Source organism: Lontra canadensis, unplaced genomic scaffold (assembly GCF_010015895.1).
Source record: "Lontra canadensis isolate GAN:19392208 unplaced genomic scaffold, GSC_riverotter_1.0 scaffold101, whole genome shotgun sequence".
NCBI lineage: Eukaryota > Metazoa > Chordata > Mammalia > Carnivora > Mustelidae > Lontra > Lontra canadensis.
The window spans coordinates 4800014-4819880 of NW_022631095.1; the positions used below are offsets into that span (position 1 = coordinate 4800014).

Here is a 19867-nt window from a genome sequence, read left to right on the forward strand (position 1 = left end):
TGGGGCCCATCTGCCCTGAGTGGCTTTATCCCTTGAGAACACTGCGCCCCTGGAGTACCATTTGGTGCCTGGCAGAGGGTACCGATGACCCAAAGGAGCTGAACTGTGAGAACCCAAGAGCGGCGGGCTCCCTGGGACCAGGCAGGCTCCCTGGGGCTTCCTGGAAGTGGCGTCACCTAGATGGAGCTGCTGCTTCCGTGCCATGTATCCTTGATTTCCTTTCCAGAGGTGCACAGATCCCACTGCCGGAGTCCTGCCTGGGAAGGGTCCCCCCGGCCTTGCTCACATGCCTCTCAGCCTGCCGCTAGCCTGAGACTGGTCCAGGTCCCCTGACAGGCAGCCATCTGGCTTTGGAGCTTTTCTTCAGATCCAAACGGGTCCTGCTGTGAAGGCACAGCTGTTGTGGAAAACGCCACCGAAGGCCGCTCTGTGGCCCTCTGTTTTCCACAGCAGTGCAGGCCAAGGCCACCTCCAAGCAGACCAGCGCCTGACGTCTGGCGAGGGCAAAAGCAGGTTCTAGGCCACACCTAGACTAGTAATAACACAGTCATTACCGCACAAGTCCACACAGATGTCTATTGAAGCATATAATTCCAAACAATGGCTTTTTTTTTAAGGGGCCCAGAAGCCTAAAAGATGTAGAAGCAGGTTCCAAACAACTCTGCCACAGGACAAACGGTCTTAACCGCTAGGCTAGGCTAGCTGGTGACAGAGTCCCGCCGGCCTGTACCCACCTCGGTCCAGGAGCGGCTTTGGAGTCAACTGTAGGGGAATTGGTACATAGCAAGCGCTCAGTAAAGGTTTCTGGAATGGATCCATGGCTGTCACCAGCAGTGTGATAAGAGCAAGAAGCCATTTCACCATCCAGGGAAGAGGAGAGACTAGATTCCAGGCTCTGAAGGAGAAAATGTCAGCAGGTAAACATGGCACGTAACACAATTTAGAGAAGGCCCTGGGAGTAGAAACTCATCTCAAATCTTTGGCGAGGGTGGACGTCAGGCAGGCTTGGTTCTTTGTGTGAGGTCCTTGTGTGGCGCTTCCTGTGCCAAGACAGTGCCTCCCAGGTCCCTGAGCCCTAGGCTGGCAGCTGAGCGGCTCTGGGAATCAGGGCACCTCAGAACTTTACCCCAGAAGGGAGTACCCACCCCCCTTGGCAATGCGAGGCTCCTCTCCCACGGATACACAGAGCGGGGGAAATGGCCAGGCACATGTGGGGTCAACCAAACAACCAGGCTAAAGGGAACAGGACCGCATGCAAGCCTCTGAGTCTCGAATAACTGGACCCACGATGAGCTTGAGATGCCTGAATTCCTCCCTGGAGCAGGGCTCCTGGGACAGTCAGGCTAGAGATGGGTCATGTGGGCTGAAGTGGTATTTGTCACTCTCTTGTCAGAAGATCTGCCACAAAATACCTTTCTCTTTTCTTAACCTCTAAAAGGGAGGCGCAAAGCCATCCCAGTGACCAAAGTGCAGGCCCAGGCCATCTCGGGATTGTGAGGATGCCTTGAAATTCTGCTCTCCCCAACCTTGTTCCTTCCCAAGCTCCTCTGCTCTTGGTTTGATTTATTTGTTTACAAATAGTCTCATACCCAGTGCTCACTGTGTGGTAGGGGCTGTTCTGAGCACTTGACATTCACTCATACAATCCTTATAATTTCCCTGTGAGGGATTCACTCTCATTAGGCCCAGTTTACAGATAAGGAAACTGAGGAATGAAGCGATCGAAAAACTACTCAACAGGCAGAGAGCCAGTTTCCAGCCCAGGCAGTCTGGATCTAGGGTCTGGAGGCCAACTCGGTCACTTTGCTTGGGGATCGATGCTTTAATTTTGTTCACAGTTAGCCAATCCATTTTCTTTAATATTAATTTTTATTAATATGTCAGTATTAATTAATTATCCATTAATTGATTTTCCTTAATAGGAACTTATTCATTCCATGACTGATAAGCATGGAATTCAACAACTGTTGAACATTTCAAGTTCTCTTGTTTCAGGTTCTATTTTTCAAAGATGATAAATAAGTCAATAGAAAAAGGTTTTAGTAGGTTTTTCATAAAAGTAATAGGACCTCCTCATTGAAAAACATTTGAAAATGGAAGGCAGTGCATATAGTCTTTCATCCGATTCCTTCTACCTCTTGTCCCCACACTCCCCAGACAGATGCAAACACCATCCTAAACTTTGCGTCTGTCATTCCTTTGCTTCTCTTTATAGTTTTACCCCTTGTGTAGGTATTGTTCAGTTTTGCATGTTTTCCTAACTTTGGGTAAGTGGAGTTACGCTGGACAGACTCTTCAGCTTATTTGCATTTTTTAAAAAAATTTTATTCATTTATTTGACACAGAGAGAGACAGCAAGAGAGGGAACATAAGCAGGGGGAGTGGGAGAGGGAGAAGCAGACTCCCCACGGAGCAGGGAGCCCGATGCGGGGCTCGATCCCAGGACCCTGGGATCATGACCTGAGCCCAAGGCAGACGCTTAACGACTGAGCCACCCAGGCGCCAGCTTATTTGCATTTTAATGCAACATGATGTTTCTGAGATCCAGCCAGGAGTCATCTATTAATTTTCACTACTGTACGGTATTCCACTGTATGCAAACACCACAAATTATTTATCCATTTTACTGCTAATGGAATCTGAGCTGTCTTCAGCTTTTTACTATTAAAACATTACCGCTATGAGGCTTTTTATGCAATCTTCGTGCTGCCCATTGCTAGACTTGTCTAGTGTGAACACCAGCAGGAGCGGAATTACTTAACCGGACTGTACACGAGTCTTGAGCTTGCCTGGATAACACCGAGTTGTTTTTGAACCTGGCTGTTCAGTTTGTACTCCTGATACCAGGGTTCGCAGTGGCTCCTCGAGCTCATCAGACTTTTAAACTTTTGTCAAACTGGTAGGTGTAAAATGGTACTGCATTATGGTTTTAATTTGCATTTCCCTAATTAGTTGGGCATCTTTTCACATGTTCACAGGCCACTTATTTTTCATCTTCTGCGAAAGTACTGGTAAGCCCTTTGCCCATTTTTCTGCTCTGTTGTTTGTCTTTCTCTTATTGATGTGTAGGAGTTCTTTATACAGTCTGGATAGGAATCATTTATCAATTATGTGCATTGCCAATATGTTCTCCCAGCAGCATACGGTTCATCTTTTTCCTTTTTAAAAAAGTATCTTTGGGGGGCACCTGGGTGGCTCAATGGGTTAAGGGTCCAACTCTTGGTTTAGGCTCAGGTCCTGATCTCAGGGTGGTGGGAGATCCAAGCCCTGAAGTGGGCTCAGCTCAGCCTAGAGTCGGCTGGTCCCTTTCCTTTCCCCCATGTGCTCTCTCTTTCTCTCTCTCTCTCTCACTCTCAGTCTCAAATAAATTAATAAATAAATAAAATATTTTTAAAAATAAATAAAATAGTATCTTTTGATGAACAGAACTTGTCCATCTTAATGTAGTTAAATATATCAATCATTTCTTCTCCGGTTGGTGCTTTTTCTGTCATATTTAAGAACTCCTTCCCTAGCCTGAGCTCATAAGTACATTTTCCTGTATTACAAATACTTCATAGTTTTGATCATTATATTTAGATCTTTAGATCCACGGGACTTATTTTTAGGCACAATGTGAATTAAGATTTCCGGTTTTTCCATATAGATCCTTGATTATCCTAGCACCATTTACTGAACAGCCTGTCCTTTCTCCATTGAAGTATGGTGCCATCTCCACCATATACGCAGGTTCCACGTACAGGTGTCCCCTGGGGCTCTCTCCTATTACCTACCCACTGGCCTGTGCACCTGTCTTGCCTCCAATATCACACTGTCTTTATTGCTATTACTTTATCATAAGCTTAATATTGTTTGTAATAAGTCTTAATACCTCCTTGCTTTAGTCCTCTTTAAAAGTATCAAAGCTTTTCACCTTAAACAAGTAGAAAAAGAAGAGTATAATAAACCCAAGAAGAAAAAAAAATTTAAAAGATCAGAAACCAATGAAATCGGAAACAGAAGCAACAAAGAAAATCAGGAGACTGGCTTAGACACAAAACTGGACAAAAGAGAGTTGGGGTCTATTTATGCCTTGCATTGAAATGATTGATTTTAGTTTTTGATTCGTAAGTTAGGAAATTCATTTTTAGGATCTTAATGTAATATTAGCCCTTGTACTGAATCATCATATCTGGTTACTGTATTTATAAACTACTTAGTAGTTCATATTATAGACTTGGGAGTGTTTCTTTTGTAGTCCATCAATTTCACACTTAAATAAAAAGCATATGTTTTGAATATGTTAAAAAAAAAAAGTATCAGATCTTCTCTTGGCCCTTTACTCTTCTGTATACATTTAGGAAAATGCCACACACACACACAAAAAAAACCTAGAGATTTTGATTGCAATTACATAGAATTCATTTATCAATGTCCAGAGAATCGACTTTATGATATTAAATCTTTCAATTGTATATACATGGTACTGTGTATCTGTATATACATTCAGATCTTTAATGTTTTATAATTTTATAATTTTCCCCATAAAAGATCTTTCCCATTTTTTTAAGGTTTTTTTTCCTTGGGACCTGGTTATCTTAATGCTGTTAAAAGCGAGATCTTTTATTTGATTATATTTTTGTTTGGTTATTGCAGTATATAGGAATATTATTAATTTTGTATCTTGAACTTGTAGCCAGCAGTTGTGTTGAGCCCTTGTGTTAGTCCTAATAGTCTGTGTTCATAATTCTCTTTGATTTTTCTCTACAGACATTTATTACTCACAACTGAGGACATTTTGATTTCTTTTGTGTTTTTTGTACCCCCAGTTTCTTTTCTTGTCCTATTACGTTGGCTAAGACATCCAGTACACTGTTGGATGGAAACAGTAATATTAGCATATTTATCTAGTCACTGACTTAAGTGGGGCTGCTTTTAAAGCTCCATTAGTAAGTATGAAGCTGTGTAGGCTTTTGTGGGTACTATTTAGTAGTTAAGGAGGGTAGATTTTGGTCTCAGTTTATTAAAAGTTTTTAATCAAGAATGAATGTTGAAATTAAAGTCTTTGTTTTCCTTTTCTGTGAAGTTGCATCACATTAATAGATTTTTCCAAGGCTGAACTATCCTTGCATTCCTGAATTAGACTCTTCTTGGCCATCCTGTAGTACTTTCAGTATAGCACCTCTGAATTAGAGTTGCAAGGTTTTATATAGGATTTTTGCATTCATAAATCATATTGGTTGTATTAATTTGGTACTGCTGCATGCCACATTACTCCAAACTTTTAGGCATTTAAAATACATGCAGATTTCTTACTTCACAGCTTCTGCACATCAGCAGCTCAGGACCAGCTTATCTGGGTGTTCTGGCTTTTATGACATTGCAGTCTTTTGTGAAGTTGCAGTCAAGATGTCAGCTAGGGTTGCGGACATCCACCTGCTTCACTGGGGCTGCAGATTCCACTTCCACAGTCCTCAAATGCCTATTGGTGAAAAGCTTCAATTCTTCATCTCCTGGACCTATCCCTGTGTGTCTTCATGATGTGGGAGCTGGCTTCCCCCAGAGTCATCCAAGAGAACACAATAGAAGCCACAAGCATTTTAATGACCTAATCTGGACATCACACATCATAACTTCTCCCATCCCCTATGTGTTAGAATCCAGCCCACTAAAATCCAGCCCACACTTGATGAGGGCATTGTCAAAGAAAGGGTGTCAAAGAATCTGTAAACCTATTTTAAAACTACAATATTGGCCAGTTATTTTCTTTTCTTATCTTTTGATGTCTTATCATGCTATACTAAACTCATAGATGAACTAGGGGTTAGCTTTCCTTCCTCTTCTAGTGTCTACAATGATTTGTCTATGAGGGGTGTTCATTGTTGCCTGCAAAATCTAGTCCTCATGTTTTAATTCAAAGAGACAGTGACTACAGGGAAGGGAGGCTACTGATTTGCTCTATTTAATGCTATAAATATATTCAGGGTACAAGTTTGTTAAGATATCAAAATCTGGAAACATTCAAGATACGGAAAACTTTGCTCTCATTCTCTTAAACCTCTCTTAAACATCTTGATCCACTCAGCATTGGCCTAAAGTGCTGCAAAATACTTATATTCAGGCAAAACGTAAAATAGAGGAGTGACCTCATTTTTTTAAAAAAAGGATTTCACCATGAAAAGTTGGAGAAATTAAAAGCTTAAAAAGTTTAAGTTGTAAGCACTTAGTTAATAAAAAATAATCCAGTGGTAGACTCCCACTTATTCTGGTAAATTTAAGATAGTGGTTTGCAAACTTTTTGGTTCTTAGGACCCTTTTACCCAGTCAACATAATTGAGGACTCCATAGACGTTTTTTGTAAATATTACATTTATCAGTATCTACTGTGTTAGAACTTAAAACTGAGAGTTTTAAAAAACTAGTGTGGTGCACCTGGGTGGCTCATTGGGTTAGGCCTCTGCCTTCAGCTCAGGTCATGATCTCAGGGTTCTGGATCGAGCCCTGCATTGGGCTCTCTGCTCTGCAGGGAACCTGCTTCCCCCTTTCTGTACCTACTTCTCTGCCTACTTATTCTCTCTCTCTCTCTCTGTCAAATAAATTAATAAAATCTTTAAAAAAAAACCCAGTGTGTACTATTTCATTTAGACATAGCATGATAAGCCCATTTTACATTAACACAGATAAAATTTTCATGAAAAATAATTATATTTTCTAAAATAAAACAAAATTTATCAAGCAGGGGATTGTTGCTCTACACTTGGCAGATCTGTTTATAATCCTGGTTTAAGAAAAGACAGCTGAATTGTCATGGCTCTTTCTGCATTCAAGGGCTTGCCATATGTTGTTTGGGTGGTGATAGATGCCGAAGACCTGGCCTGTCGGGGAAGGCGGACTGTTTTCACATGTGTTCCATTAACAGAGTGCATTCTTGTTAGCACACCAAAACTCTGCAAGCGGTCCTCTCTTAAAGGTTAGTTGCTGGGTGAATCTCGTCAAATATCAATGAACTTTTCCTGTTCTGTACACTGTGAGAGAATGAGAGGGAAAGACCAAATGACATTTAGCATGGTGAGAACAGGCTTGGCCTCGGGAGCTCGGGAAAGGGCTGGGTGGCTCCCTGAGTCCCTTGAAACTGCAGACCGAGGTAGTCTAATAGTGTCTGATGCTGAGACTCCTGGCACCAGAGGATGAGAGACTGGACAGGGACTCCTGGGTCCTCACCGTGAAGAGGAAACTGAGTCTAGGGATTTTGCAGAGCAGAGGTCCCCGAGTCCCTGGTCTTGCCACTATTCGGTGAAAAAAAGAGGAGGGAGATCAAGAAAGAGGAAGAGTCGCCAGGCGGTGTTCTAAGGCGGTGTTCTAAGGTAGCAGACCATGACCCACTCCACTTTTGATGGTTGGGTGAGCTAATGAATCAATCGAAGTATCTTTTAGGTCCTTCCTGGCCCCAGAAGTCACTCGTTTATGCTCGCATTTGGCCATTCTCTTAGTTGGACAGTCCCATCATCAAGAGACTTGCAAAAAAGGTCATAAAATTCAAATCAATAAAACTACTTCTTATCATTTTTTTTTCTTTTTTAAAGATTTATTTATTTATTTGAGAGAGAGAGAGCATGAGCAGGGGGAGACAAGAGAGAGAGGGAGAAACAGAATCTGAAGCAGACTCCCTGCTGAGCGAGGAGCCCAACGTGGGGCTTGACCTCACGACTCTTGAGATCATGACCTGAGCCGAAATCAAGAATTAGACACTTAACTGACTGAGTCACCCAGGCGCCCCTGGACTTCTCATTTTTTTAAGAGGAGGGACGGAAGAATTCAATACTTGACCATAATAATAATAGCATTTATTAAGCACTTACCATGTGCTCATTCATTCATTAACCCATTATTTCTCTCCTTCCTCCGTCTTCTCTCCCTCCCTTCTCAGTCGCTCTCCTCTTCTCTCTGTCTCTCTCTCCCTCACTCTCTTTCTTCCAATACTCACCAAGCACTATTATGTGCCAAGCACGTTACCATGTACACAACAGTAAACAAAACAGACACAGTCTAAACACTTCATGTCCATTATTCACTTAGTAACCCAACAACAGCTGGGGTCATAACCGCCATTTTAGTGATGACGTCACCGAGTTGGGAAAGGTACTTACCAAGTGCACAGAGCTAGAGAAGCAATCCAGGTCTCACTGGGAGCTGTTCCCCCATAACCACAATAGTGTATTGCCTCCAAAATGGCAGTGGGTCGCTGGTGGCTTCTCTGAATTTACGCTTCCTTGGAGTCCAGGGTGGAAAACCCAGTCATCATAGCCCTACCCCTTCTGACTCTCTCATCTCCTTTCGCTGAACATCTAAGCCAACACTGGGAATCTTGTATCCCAGAGCAGGGATGTGACTTCATCAACTTGACTGGAATGGCAGTTAAGAGCTGGCTGCGTACCAGGACGGGTCACTCCATGGTGGGGGTTGGGGGAGAGTTGGTCATGAGGACAATAGCAGCCAAGGTGGGGGGAAGTGCCAATTACAGTTCTGATCATCTCTAAGAGATTCTGAGGTAAGAGGTGGAAATCTAAGGAAATGACTTTCTCTTATTTTGAAATTTGAGGGTAAAATACTGGTCTTCCAGGGGCCCTCGCTGAAGAAAGTCAGATTTATGTCACTGAATTCCCTTCCCCACATGTGTCTACAAGGGGGAGGAGAAGAAAGGGGAGCACTGGAGAAAGTGGGGTGGGGGAGAAGGAGGAGGGAAGGGGGAAAGGAGGAGGGAGGGGGAAAGACTAGTTTTCTGGAGAAAGAGCCTGTTGGACCTGCCCCCAGGTCACCAGCTATCTGCTCGGAAGCCAGACACACAAAGGGGTTCTGCTGGAGAGGCTCGATGAGCCCAGTGCTTTGTGGCTATCTGCTGTCCAACTTACACATCTCTGCTGCCCAACCACCTTGCAACCTCCAGTCCCACTCAAACTCCCATGGGGTCATTTCAACTCTAGAACAATTTTTCCCGAAAGCCCCTCATCACGGTAAAAGCCCTGGACTAAGAGTCAGATGGTCTCAGTTTGAACTGAGCCTTTGTTACTTCAGGATCTAGAACCTGGGACTTGCTACTTACTCTTTCTGGACCTCAGTTCTCCTCATCTGTAACATGGGTACAAAAATACCTTCTGGGCTTGCTTCACAGGATATTTACAAGGATGTCAATAAGTGTTCCATCTAAAAGCACTTTGTTATTATCAACTGAAGTAGTAATCATGTTTCTAGATAATATAGTCTAAGAATGACAAATGACCTAATTTATGCATTCCCCTGTGCCCGACAATTCAACAAGCTGGAGACTTTTTCAGCAGTATCCAAATGCCAGTAGCCTCTGGTGCCCACTCACCTCCTTGGGCACGCATAGATTTCTCCAAGTTGACTTCCTATCCAACTGGGAGGAACACACTTATTTCTTTAAATACACAGGCAGTGGGAATTTATCATAAGATAATTTTTTTTAATAATCAGATAGTTTGGAAAATGTTAAAAGAGCTCATCATCTCGCTGTCTGAATATAACCACTATTGTGACTAGAAGATTATATCGAAACAGGGTCATGTACCCAGGCTTTGGAGTCAGACAGACTTGGGATCTACCACTTAGCAGCTGCAAGACCTTGGGGGCACCTTACTGAGGGCTCTCAGTCCCTGAGTTACCTCTGCCCTGAGATAAGAATAGAGATGTTCCTTCCAGTGGGGGAGGGGAACTGCTGAGAGGAGTAAGTTGGGGGAACAGGGGTGTAGGGCCTTGCCCACAGACAGTGCTCAGGAAATGCTAGCTGGTGTTATTATTCTAGTGACTATCCCAACGACTTTTAAAAATGCACACATAGTATATGCAAACATACATATGGTTTCAAAAATAAGAGTCATGAGTTTTTATAAGCTGCTTCTGTTAACAACACATCAAAAATGTTTTTTCACATGAGAAAAATACACATCTTTTCTGTGTCATCTATTTTTTTTTAAGATTTTATTTATTTATTTGAAAGAAAGCATGAGAGAGAGAGAGAGCATGAGCAGTAGGAGAGAGTCAAAGGGAGAGGGAGAAGCAAGCTCCCTGCTGAGCAAGGAGCCCGACATGGGGCTTGACCCCAAGACCCTGGGATCATGACCTGAGCCAAAGGCAGTCGCTTAACCAACTGAACCACCCAGGTGCCCATCTGTGTCACTTTTTAATGCCTGCAGGGTAAGGCGTCCTCCGGATGTTTGTGACCTCATTTAACCGGCCCCCTATTGCTAAACACTTAAGATTCTCCCCCCCCCCTTTTTTTTGCCAATTTAAACAGTGTTAAAATTAATATCTTTGCACTCTTGCATGTGATGATTTCTTTAGGATCCTTCCCAGATATTTTTCTAGACTGGCTAGAGTCAAAGGTTGTGAGCATTTTTGTGGCTTTGATAGGCTGTATCAATTTTCCTCCCCCCAAAAATGTTTTCTGCCCCAGCTAGACATGTGCGTTTGTTTGTTTTAACTGTTTGAAAAATGGACTTCTTCCTGTAGGATCATCACTCCACAATACTGACCCAGCTGCATGCCAGTCTCCATCTTGCTTGGGGGCCTGACACGGACAGCCAGACCCACACGATCACACTAGTGTGCCTCCATCCAGGGCCAGCGCTTGCCTGGTGACACGCTTTCAAGAACTGCCCTTAGCTGGGGAGTCGTCTTAATCCCCACTGCGACCTCAGTCCTCACAGTTTATACTGTATTTTCTTTGTGTGTAGGGCTGGTTAAAGACCACCTGTTTCGGCCGCTCCATATGCTGCCTTAGCAGAGATTTATTTACCTAATTATCCCAACCCTTCAAGGATCCATAAAACAAACACGGCATTTACACCAAATACACACCTCTGTAAAAAACCTCCAAACCAGCGGGAGGTTTCCATCTTACAATAATCGTGGTAATCATGTACATTTGTAGAACAATTTGCAGTTTGCAAGCATAATGACCTACACTATGATGTGTAATACTCAAAATGATCCTGGGATTTTTATTATCATTAGAAGTTCTTATCATTTCTGTTTTATAGAGGGAGAGACTGCAACTCAGAGAATCATTCTGAGTTGCCCATGGTCCTACAGCTAATTTGTGGCTGAGGCTGGAATCTGTTCTTCTGGCTAAATCCTAGACGCTCGTGCCACGCCACTTCTCCTGCTTTGTGAACGTGAATCCATCATATTGTCGAGGGTTAAGGGATCACTGGTATTCTCCTACAGGGTATCCGATGGATGGGGGTGGGTGGTGTGTGGTGGGGGGTTGGTTAGAGGTGAGGAGGAAGGACAAGAGAGAGACAGAGAGAGGGAGAAGGAGAGGGAGAGAGAGAATTTCACTTTGGGTTTCCTAAAATTCTAGCTTAACCTCTGATCAAATGATAATGATATTTCAAGCTGAATATTCTGGGGTCCCAGGGTGGCTCAGTTGGCTAAGCGTCCGGACTCCTGATTTCCACTCAGGTTCTGGAATCAAGGCCCAGACTGTGCTGGGGGAGGGGAGCAGTGTCTTCTGGAGACTCTCCCTCTCCCTCTATGCCTCCCCCCACCCATGTCCTCTCTCCGTCTCTCTCTTTCAAATATATATATATATATATATATATATATATTTTTTTTTTTTTTTTTTTTTTAAGCTGACTATTCTGTCTCAGGATCATTCTGCAACCTGGAGGGCATTTAGACTCCTAAAATCTTCAGTTTATGCCTTCAGATGTGGCACGGATGGTCTGATTATTTATAGTCTGGCATTTCCTACACTAGGCAGTGTTTGCGAGGAAGTCAGCCGCCCTGCCGAATGCTGAATGTTCAGGATTCAGCTGAATAATGAGGGAATCTAACGTTTTACGGTAGAAGGTATAAAGGCGGAGGCTCTGATTGGTTCTCCTTGGCAAGGTAAATCTCAGGCCCAGGTCAGACTCGCCGCCCCCTTCCCTGCGGTCAGGGATCCGGCCTGCCTGGAAAGGAGCTGGGTTTCCACAGGGAAGCCATCTGCGGCTCCTCCACAGAGACGGCCCGAAGCCAGATCAGAGTCTCTAATGGGCCGCACACCCGCTTCTACGGCCCCGGCTGCAGTCCTTCATTTCACAATGGCTCATGGAACTCAAAGTGCAAAGAGACCTTACAGGTCATCTAGTGTCCGATCCCTTCTTGTGACATCCCCGACGGAGTGGGGCCGCCTCCCCTTGACCTTCCAGAACAATGTGTCCCAGAGGCTCAGAAGGTTGCACACAGGGACTCACCGGCTTCTGTCCCGGTTCTGCCCACCCCCACCTCCCTCCCAGTTTAGTCCCCACGTGGCTCAGACTGCCTCCCTCCCGCGCCCCAAGCCCAGGTCCTGCCCAGGGTGGGGATAACCACAGTATCCACCTCATGGTGCTTCTCTAAGGACCAAGCGAGATCGCGTATGGCCAATGCTCCCACGGCGCCTGCGCATAGTAGATGCTCAATAAACGCAACCGTGATTTTTGCGACTTGGTTTTCTCCAAGTCGACTTTTAGTCTGTCCACGCCTCTCAGGGTCTTTCATTTGGACGTCCTGACGAAACACTGAAGAGAGCAGTCGTGATCTCTGTCCGTTTGAATACCTGTCATGCTCCACCTGCCCCAGAGTTCAGTGAATATGCTTGCTAGGTCTGCAAACGGGAACCCGGAAGGTTAACTAGTCCACACCTGAGGACTGTTTGCCTCCCTGGGCTGATCTTGCTCCAGTAAGAAGCCTACTTTGGGTAGAGTTGGCCAACTAGTTAGGTTGTCTAAGTCACTTAACTGTTCTCATCCACCCCGGACGTCTTCAAAGACATTAGCAGAGACTCTGCCAATATAAACCATATGCAACATAGAAAATCAAAATTTTATATTAAAAAATAAATATATGGAGAGCTCTAGTGTTTTCTTTCCTTGCTGAAATGGCTGGCCTTGCTGCCAGGAGTCACGGTCCCTATAGTATTCTCCTTTTGCAGAATGCTGGGCACATTTGTTGGTAATGAAATCCCTTTGTTTATGATATAACCACCATGTGGCATTTAAGAAATACTTTATTTTATTGTTGTTATGTGTGTACATATTTGTCTCCTTTATTAAAAGGAGAGCTCTTTGGGGACAGAGACTGCGGTATAACCATCACTAGATGTCATCCATGCACAGGGCTTTAAACATAATCGATGCTCAGTGATCACCTGTCAAGTGGACCATGAATCTGTGCGTGCATGAGAAAAATGAATGAATGAATGATTTCTCCCAATGAATTATTGTTGAGTATTATAAAGTAAATGAGTTTATTTAGGCAGGGCTCATTCCTGGTGAACCCGTACTAGCTGCCAGAGACCGTGATTTTCCCCTAACTGGTCATATACCATCTGTTTAATAATCCATTCTAATTTTCTTTTCAGGAATTTGGCCTTGTGAAATCGGCCTTCTTGAAAAGCGAGACATCTACCTGCTTCCAGTCTCCTCTGTAGTTCTTCAGGACTTTTCCAATATGCCCAAGAGCGTCTCTGTGGCCACATGTCTGAATACTGGGCACCGGGAGGGACCTGCTCCAGACAGGGAGACCTGAATCCATTCAACACCTGTGTGCTAACGTAATGGCTGGTCTGAAACAAGGTGGGGCGGTTCAGTTGAACAGACTCTGCAAAGTCTCCAAACTTTTCAGATTGTTCACTGTCATCAATAAAAATATTTTCGAGTGTAAACCTTCCATGTACGGAAATTTATTTATCTCTAAGTTACATATACGAGTAATACTGCAACAACATATTATATACATTATAAAACACACAATAAAATAGAAAATTTTAAAAAGATGAGATACTTTCTTTAAAAAGATGAGATATTTTCTGTGCACCTTCTTGCACAGCGCTGGGGTGCATGGACCCCTCTTTGGAGACCACAGGACCAAGGTAATGAACCGACTCCCCCGTAGGGCACCGCCCTCTGGAGCCACCATGGGCTTGTATCCTTAGCTCTCTGAGCACCCCCCACATGTGTGCCACTGGTCACGTATTGACTGGGAGCACAGAGGAATAGCACGGGCAGGACAGGGCCGTCTGGAAGGGACCCCCTTTCTGCCGCAGGCTGGGATTGGGGATCCCCCTCCCATGGGTACCCAATACTGGGCAAGCTGCTGAGTACCACGGAGCCTCCATTGCTCATATCATAGAGGAAAGCTACTACCTACATTTCAGGCTGTTACGAGGATTGTGAGGTCTATGCGGAATGAGTGGAAGGAAGGTGGCCACAGAATCGGTGTCCAACCAACATCTGTCTCCTCTCCTATAGGGTCCATGTTCTTTTACTTAGAAGATAGTGCCTGCAAGAAATAACGTCACTTGGAGCTCATCAAGAGCCTCCATAGCGATGTATGGAAATATTTTTCTTCTAGCCAGTAATCGAAGATATAATTACTTAGAAACGCTGGAAGGGACAATCTAGGGAGAGAGAATGGTTGGTGTAGATAAGAAAGGGAGTGGGTGTTCCTGAGCAGCGTGAGGAAAAAAGCGCCCAACTTCAGGAGGAAACAGACATATTAACTCAACTTTTCCGCCCTCCACTTTTTTCTCCGGTGAAGTGATCTTTATATGAGAGATATTTTTTAAATGTAGTTTTATTTAAATTTAAAATGAATCATGCAATATTTAAGACACACAGAAAGGGACAAAGAAAATGCAACACACAGCTGTGTTTCTAACACTCAGCTCAAGAAATAAAATATTGAAAACAATATTTTGTTTTTCAATGCCCCTCCCTGCCAACCCAATTATATTAATTTGGTATTTATCACTCTACACCATTCTATACACTTTTAAACATACATATGTATATCTGTATCCCTAAGCAGAACAGAGTACCATTCTGAGTATTTTCAAACTTAAAAACTACGTCTTGGGGAGCCCGGGTGGCTCAGTGGGTTAAGCCTCTGCCTTTGGCTTAGGTCATGATCTCAGGGTCCTGGGATCAAACCCCACTTTAGGCTCTCTGCTCAGCGGGGAGCCTGCTTCTCCTTCTCCCTCCCCTTTGCCCCCACCCACTCATTTGCACTCTCTCTCTCAAATAAATAAAATCTTTAAGAAAAACCAAACCATGTCTTATTATTACATTATTAGTATCACTTTGGTTCATTAACTTAACCATGCAACAAATATTTATGACATGTCTACTATACTTTTTGTGTCATGATTAATTGTAATAGAAAAGAAAATCCCTTCTCTTCCCAGTCCTAGAAAGATGCCAGCACAAACTACATGAAAAATGATTTTTCACAAAGTCATTTTCAGGCTTGCAAATTCTTACTGCTTTCATTTCACTATTTCCACAGAAAACTCACCAATCTGTTAGCAGGCAGAGAGAACGATGATGGATACTGTGATTCTAGAAGTGGGCATAAAGACATGTTAGGAATGCCTGAGTTCTCCCTCAGAGAAAGCGGGCGGAATGTCTTGGGAAGGGGGGAAATGCACCATCACCTTGACTGATCTTATTTCCTAGACCATGGTGTTCAGCATAGAGCTCTTGAATCCCATCCAAAGGAGTTCAGTTCTAGAGGCATCTGTGGAGGAGTTTATGCTAAAGAGACTGCTAGCCTTCCTGGTTCTATCCACACATGGCTGCTGGGGTGTGGAAGGCTGGCTCCAGAACATTCCATCTGGCTCTGGGGCCTGCGTTCTCTTCACAGGCTGTGTGTCTCCTCAAGGCTGAGGGCTTTATGGGCCTCCCTTCCTGCCTCCCCCTGGTTACAGTGGGTGCAGCACGAAAGTGAGGCCAGTTTCACGAATTACCAGCAGAGTAACCCAATGTAACAGCTCAGCCCTTCCAGGTTTCTGTCACACAGGCTTCTGGCTGAAAAGATTTTCCAGGTCGTGGTGTTCTTGTCCTTTGAATTAGGTAAACAGAAATACTTCCACGAATCTGACTCACCAATACTCTACTCATCTTTCATGGCGAGTGTTGGTAAGTTGCAAAAACTGGTCCAGCCTCTGCTCCCCGCCCCCCACCCCCGGACCAGTCTCGGGGTCACACTTTCACTTTGATCACACTCACGCCAAGGACGATCTTCGATCGCATGCCTACGTTCTGGGTGGTAGAAGCGCCCTTCAGCTCCCACTGTACACAAGTCAGAGTGGTTTTTACCAGCGAAAATGCGGTGTTCCTTCGGTCTCTGGATGGGTGCAATCTTGGCAGAGCGAGTGTGCCCAGTCACGTGAGCAGTCGTATTAGCATTGATCCTGCCCTAAGCAACACATGGCCAAGGTTCCTCTTTCCTACCTAGAAATAGCTATGCATGCTCAAGAGGGCCCCCTCTTGACGCATCCCCCCATGCTCAGGGTCCCCCTGGGGGCAGCGGCTGCCTCTGAGACCCGGGTCCTACTGGCTGAGGTGGGCTTCAGAGAACAGGCTCAGCCCCAGAGAACAGCCCCACCTCTACGGGTGGAGATCTGGGACAGGGTCACGGATCTCACTTCGGCCTCACTCCCCATCCTCCCCGCTAGTGAATAAACACAGGAGATCGCCCACAGGTCCCCCAAAGTCCCCCTCCAAAGAGGCCTGACAACTGGGGACTCTCACCATGTGCTAAAGGAGGGCATCCAATCCTAGAGATAAGAAAGGCCATTGCAGGACCTCTCAGGGCCCCCAAGATGTCCCAGGTTAGATTCTTTGTCCTCCTTTTCCTTCCTGTGTGTCGCCCCGGACAGGTTTCTCTGGCCCACCTCACTGTCTGTGACCCTGCTGGTGCCCAGGATCTCATTCCCTTGGGTCTGAATCACTCACTCTTGTAAGCACCTCGGAGCCAGACCCTCCCTCCCCAGATCCCACTGGACGGAGTTTAACTGCAGAACCCACTGGGCCCACTCCTCCTGCCACCTGGAGCTGTCTTTCCAGGCCTCCAAGTCGGCCCCTCGCTGGTCTGCATGTCTCCCCAGGGACACCTTCCCCAGGCTGGCTGCGATCTCAGAGTTCTACCAGCACCTGAGCACATCCCTTTCTTAATAAGGAACAATGGCCTTTTTGGGGGGCGGGGTCCAGTTATATTAATAAATCGTTTCAGTGTAAACAGAAGAGACCAAGTGAAAAAAAGAAACCGAAAATTACCCATAAATCCTCTTCCCTGTGATAAACATTCTTTATATTTGGTACATTTGCTTAAAGTCCTTTTTCTTCGCATATGAATAAAACATATTTTTCCCAAATTGGACTTACACCATGTATAATAGTTTGTATCCCGTCATTTTTCTCAAGCCTTGCTGTAGCAATAAACATATCACTTTTCATTCTTGTCTCTGGATCCCAGGCATGCTGTTCTTCTCAATTCCCTGTCCTGCAAAGCCTTGCCTAATCATCGCGGTCTGTACTAATTTCATTCCTGTCAATATGTTCAGCCTTTGTCATACAGATTGCATAATTCCGTGCTTGATATATCGTCCTGTCTTTTCTAATAACCTGGAGGATTGGTCTTATTAGGTTCCTGCAATTAATGGAGACCCCTAAAGGTCAGCAACCATACCTGACACAGTATTTGCTGATTTTCAGGTCACTTTCTGTTTTGCAGATTCCACAAAGCCCGCCCCCCCCGCCCCCCAACAATCTTTGGTGTTCCTGGGCAAAAGTGGCAATTCTCAGATAAAACGGCCAGAAGCCAGGAATGAAGACCAAACTCGGTGAAAACACTTTTGTCGAGTTTATCCTAGAAAAGCATGAGGCTCACATCTTGTGTTTTCCTAACTCAGCCCTGCCCTTGGCTGGTGTCGACGTAGCATGGTTCCCTCAAGAGCATAGATGACAGGCTAGAACGCTCCCGGACCCGGGGCTGGAGTTGTGTGGACGCTCCTTCCCCCTGAAGCCGAATGACTGGACGTCAAAGCAAAGAAGGAATAAGAGGTGATCTCTCCTCACCCTCCTCATAACTTAAAAATAAATAAAATTAAAAAGGGCTCTAGAAGAACATTCAGGTTAAAAAGCACTACCAGTTAATGACAGTTATGGTCTAACATGAAAGTAGCATTTTTCTGACCCATTCTACGGAGGTAATTCCCTCTGCTCCCAAACATAAATCCTCACACACATACGCGCACACACACTCACACATACACCCTGCTAGAGCAAGAGAGAGTAACCTCGTGTTATTAATACCAGAGTGAGGTCATGCACGAGTCCAGCTCAGTCCCCGGGCCACAGAAACTAGTAAGGACGCTTCCTCTCTGGCTTGTTAGGGGCATTTTAATTCCAGACCCTCAGGATCCATTTGGGGTGACCAGTCCTCCATCGCCTCACATAGGACACGTCCCCGCAGAGGAAAGGCTGTGTGTTGGAGGAGAAAGAGGGCAAAGCAAGTCTGGGTGCTGCTTCCTCTTCCTTCCAACTCCTCCCCATCCTTCCCTCTGCTCCCCAGTGCTGACCCTGCACTTGCTTAGCTGTGTGACTCTGACAAATCACTTTCCCTCTCTGGGCCGCTTTCCCCCATTTGCACGTGCACTGCAGCCTCCTTCCAGGTCCCGACCCAACATTCTCTGAAATACCTTCTTCACCTTCACCAACTTCATATTACAAATCTGAAAGTGCCGGTCTAGGGTGTGTGATGGGTGAGGGGAGGAGGGTTGCCGGTACCTCCGGTGTGGCCCTTAGCTTCTATCTTCTGCCTAACTCCCCTAGATAGTGGTCCAGGGACACCTCGGGTGTCACCTCCTCCATGAGGCCTTCATCATTATCATCACCACCGCCAGATGGAGTGAGTCTTGTCCTCCTCTGTGCCCCAAGTACGTTTTGTTTCTTCCTCTGGGGTCAGTCTGATACAGAGGGCTCTTATGTCCTTGAAACAGTAGCACAGCCATGCCCTTGGGTGCCACCGTTAATTGGATTATTCCAGCTCACACTGCAGCAACAGGCCCCAGGAGAGGGCATTTGCAACAAAAATAGGCATTGTTCCTCCCGCAAGCGTCACTGTCCTTAGCCTTTGCCAGCGGAGTTCCTTTTCATGTCCCTGAAGATGTTCCACAGAAGGTTTGAGAAGACAATGCATAGGAGAGTGTTAGTGGACAGGATAAAAGGGATGAGGGGAGGGAAGGTGCTGGCAGGCTGCTAATCCCCCAGGAAACCCGGAAGTCAGCGAAGTCGAAGTCAGCGGGGAAAGGACAGGTTCCTGCAGAAGCTCCTCCTGTTGGCCACCTGCCGAGACCCAGGGGCCACTCCCTCCCTTCTCTGGTCCAAAGCAGAGCTCCCCCACACACCCCATGCTGCCTGTCCTCCCCAGAATGCCCCCTGGCAACCGCTGGGCCATCTGAGCCCCCATGACCTCAAACCTGGGGCACCTCACTGTTTAAAATAAAATAGAATGAATCCTATTTTGACCCAACTTTAGAACAGTTGGTGAAGTGTCTCGGTGGGGAGGGCCCCCTGTTCATTGCACGGCCCGCCACTGTCCTGCTGAGGCCACTTCCCCAACCCCCTCTGCCTTCGATGGGGACCACTGTTGTCACAGAACCAGCATTTGGGGAAACACCTTCCTAGATCTGCAAGTCAGTTTTCAGAAGCTTCCTCCCCAAGGCTTCAACAGGAAACCTCAACTGTGGCATTTCCTAGAAAAACAATCTGAGGTTTCTTCTTGTGGCTTCGTGATCTTCGTGATAAGCTAATGTTTCTTCTTGTGGCTTTGTGATCTTAGCAGATCTTCTGCAGATGGAGCCATCACTACCCCCATTTGGCAGATGGAGAAACTGAGGCCCAGAGAGGCTAAGAGCTTCTTGCTCAAGGCTTCGCTACAGTAACGGGACCTGGGCTGGAACCTAGGCAATCTGACTCTGGAGTCCTAATCCTCATCATGAGGATCTACTTTCTTCTTGTCTAAACTTTTCTATAAGGCCTGGCATGTTCTCTAGGACAGA

The 19867-nt window shown here is 45.4% G+C and overlaps 1 protein-coding gene across 12 annotated transcripts in view; it reads right to left on the reverse strand.

Moving 5' to 3' along the window:
* ANK1 (ankyrin 1) overlaps window positions 1–19867 on the reverse strand; it is a 206343-nt gene that overhangs the window by 128361 nt on the left and 58115 nt on the right. The gene's annotated exons all lie outside the window — the stretch shown is intronic.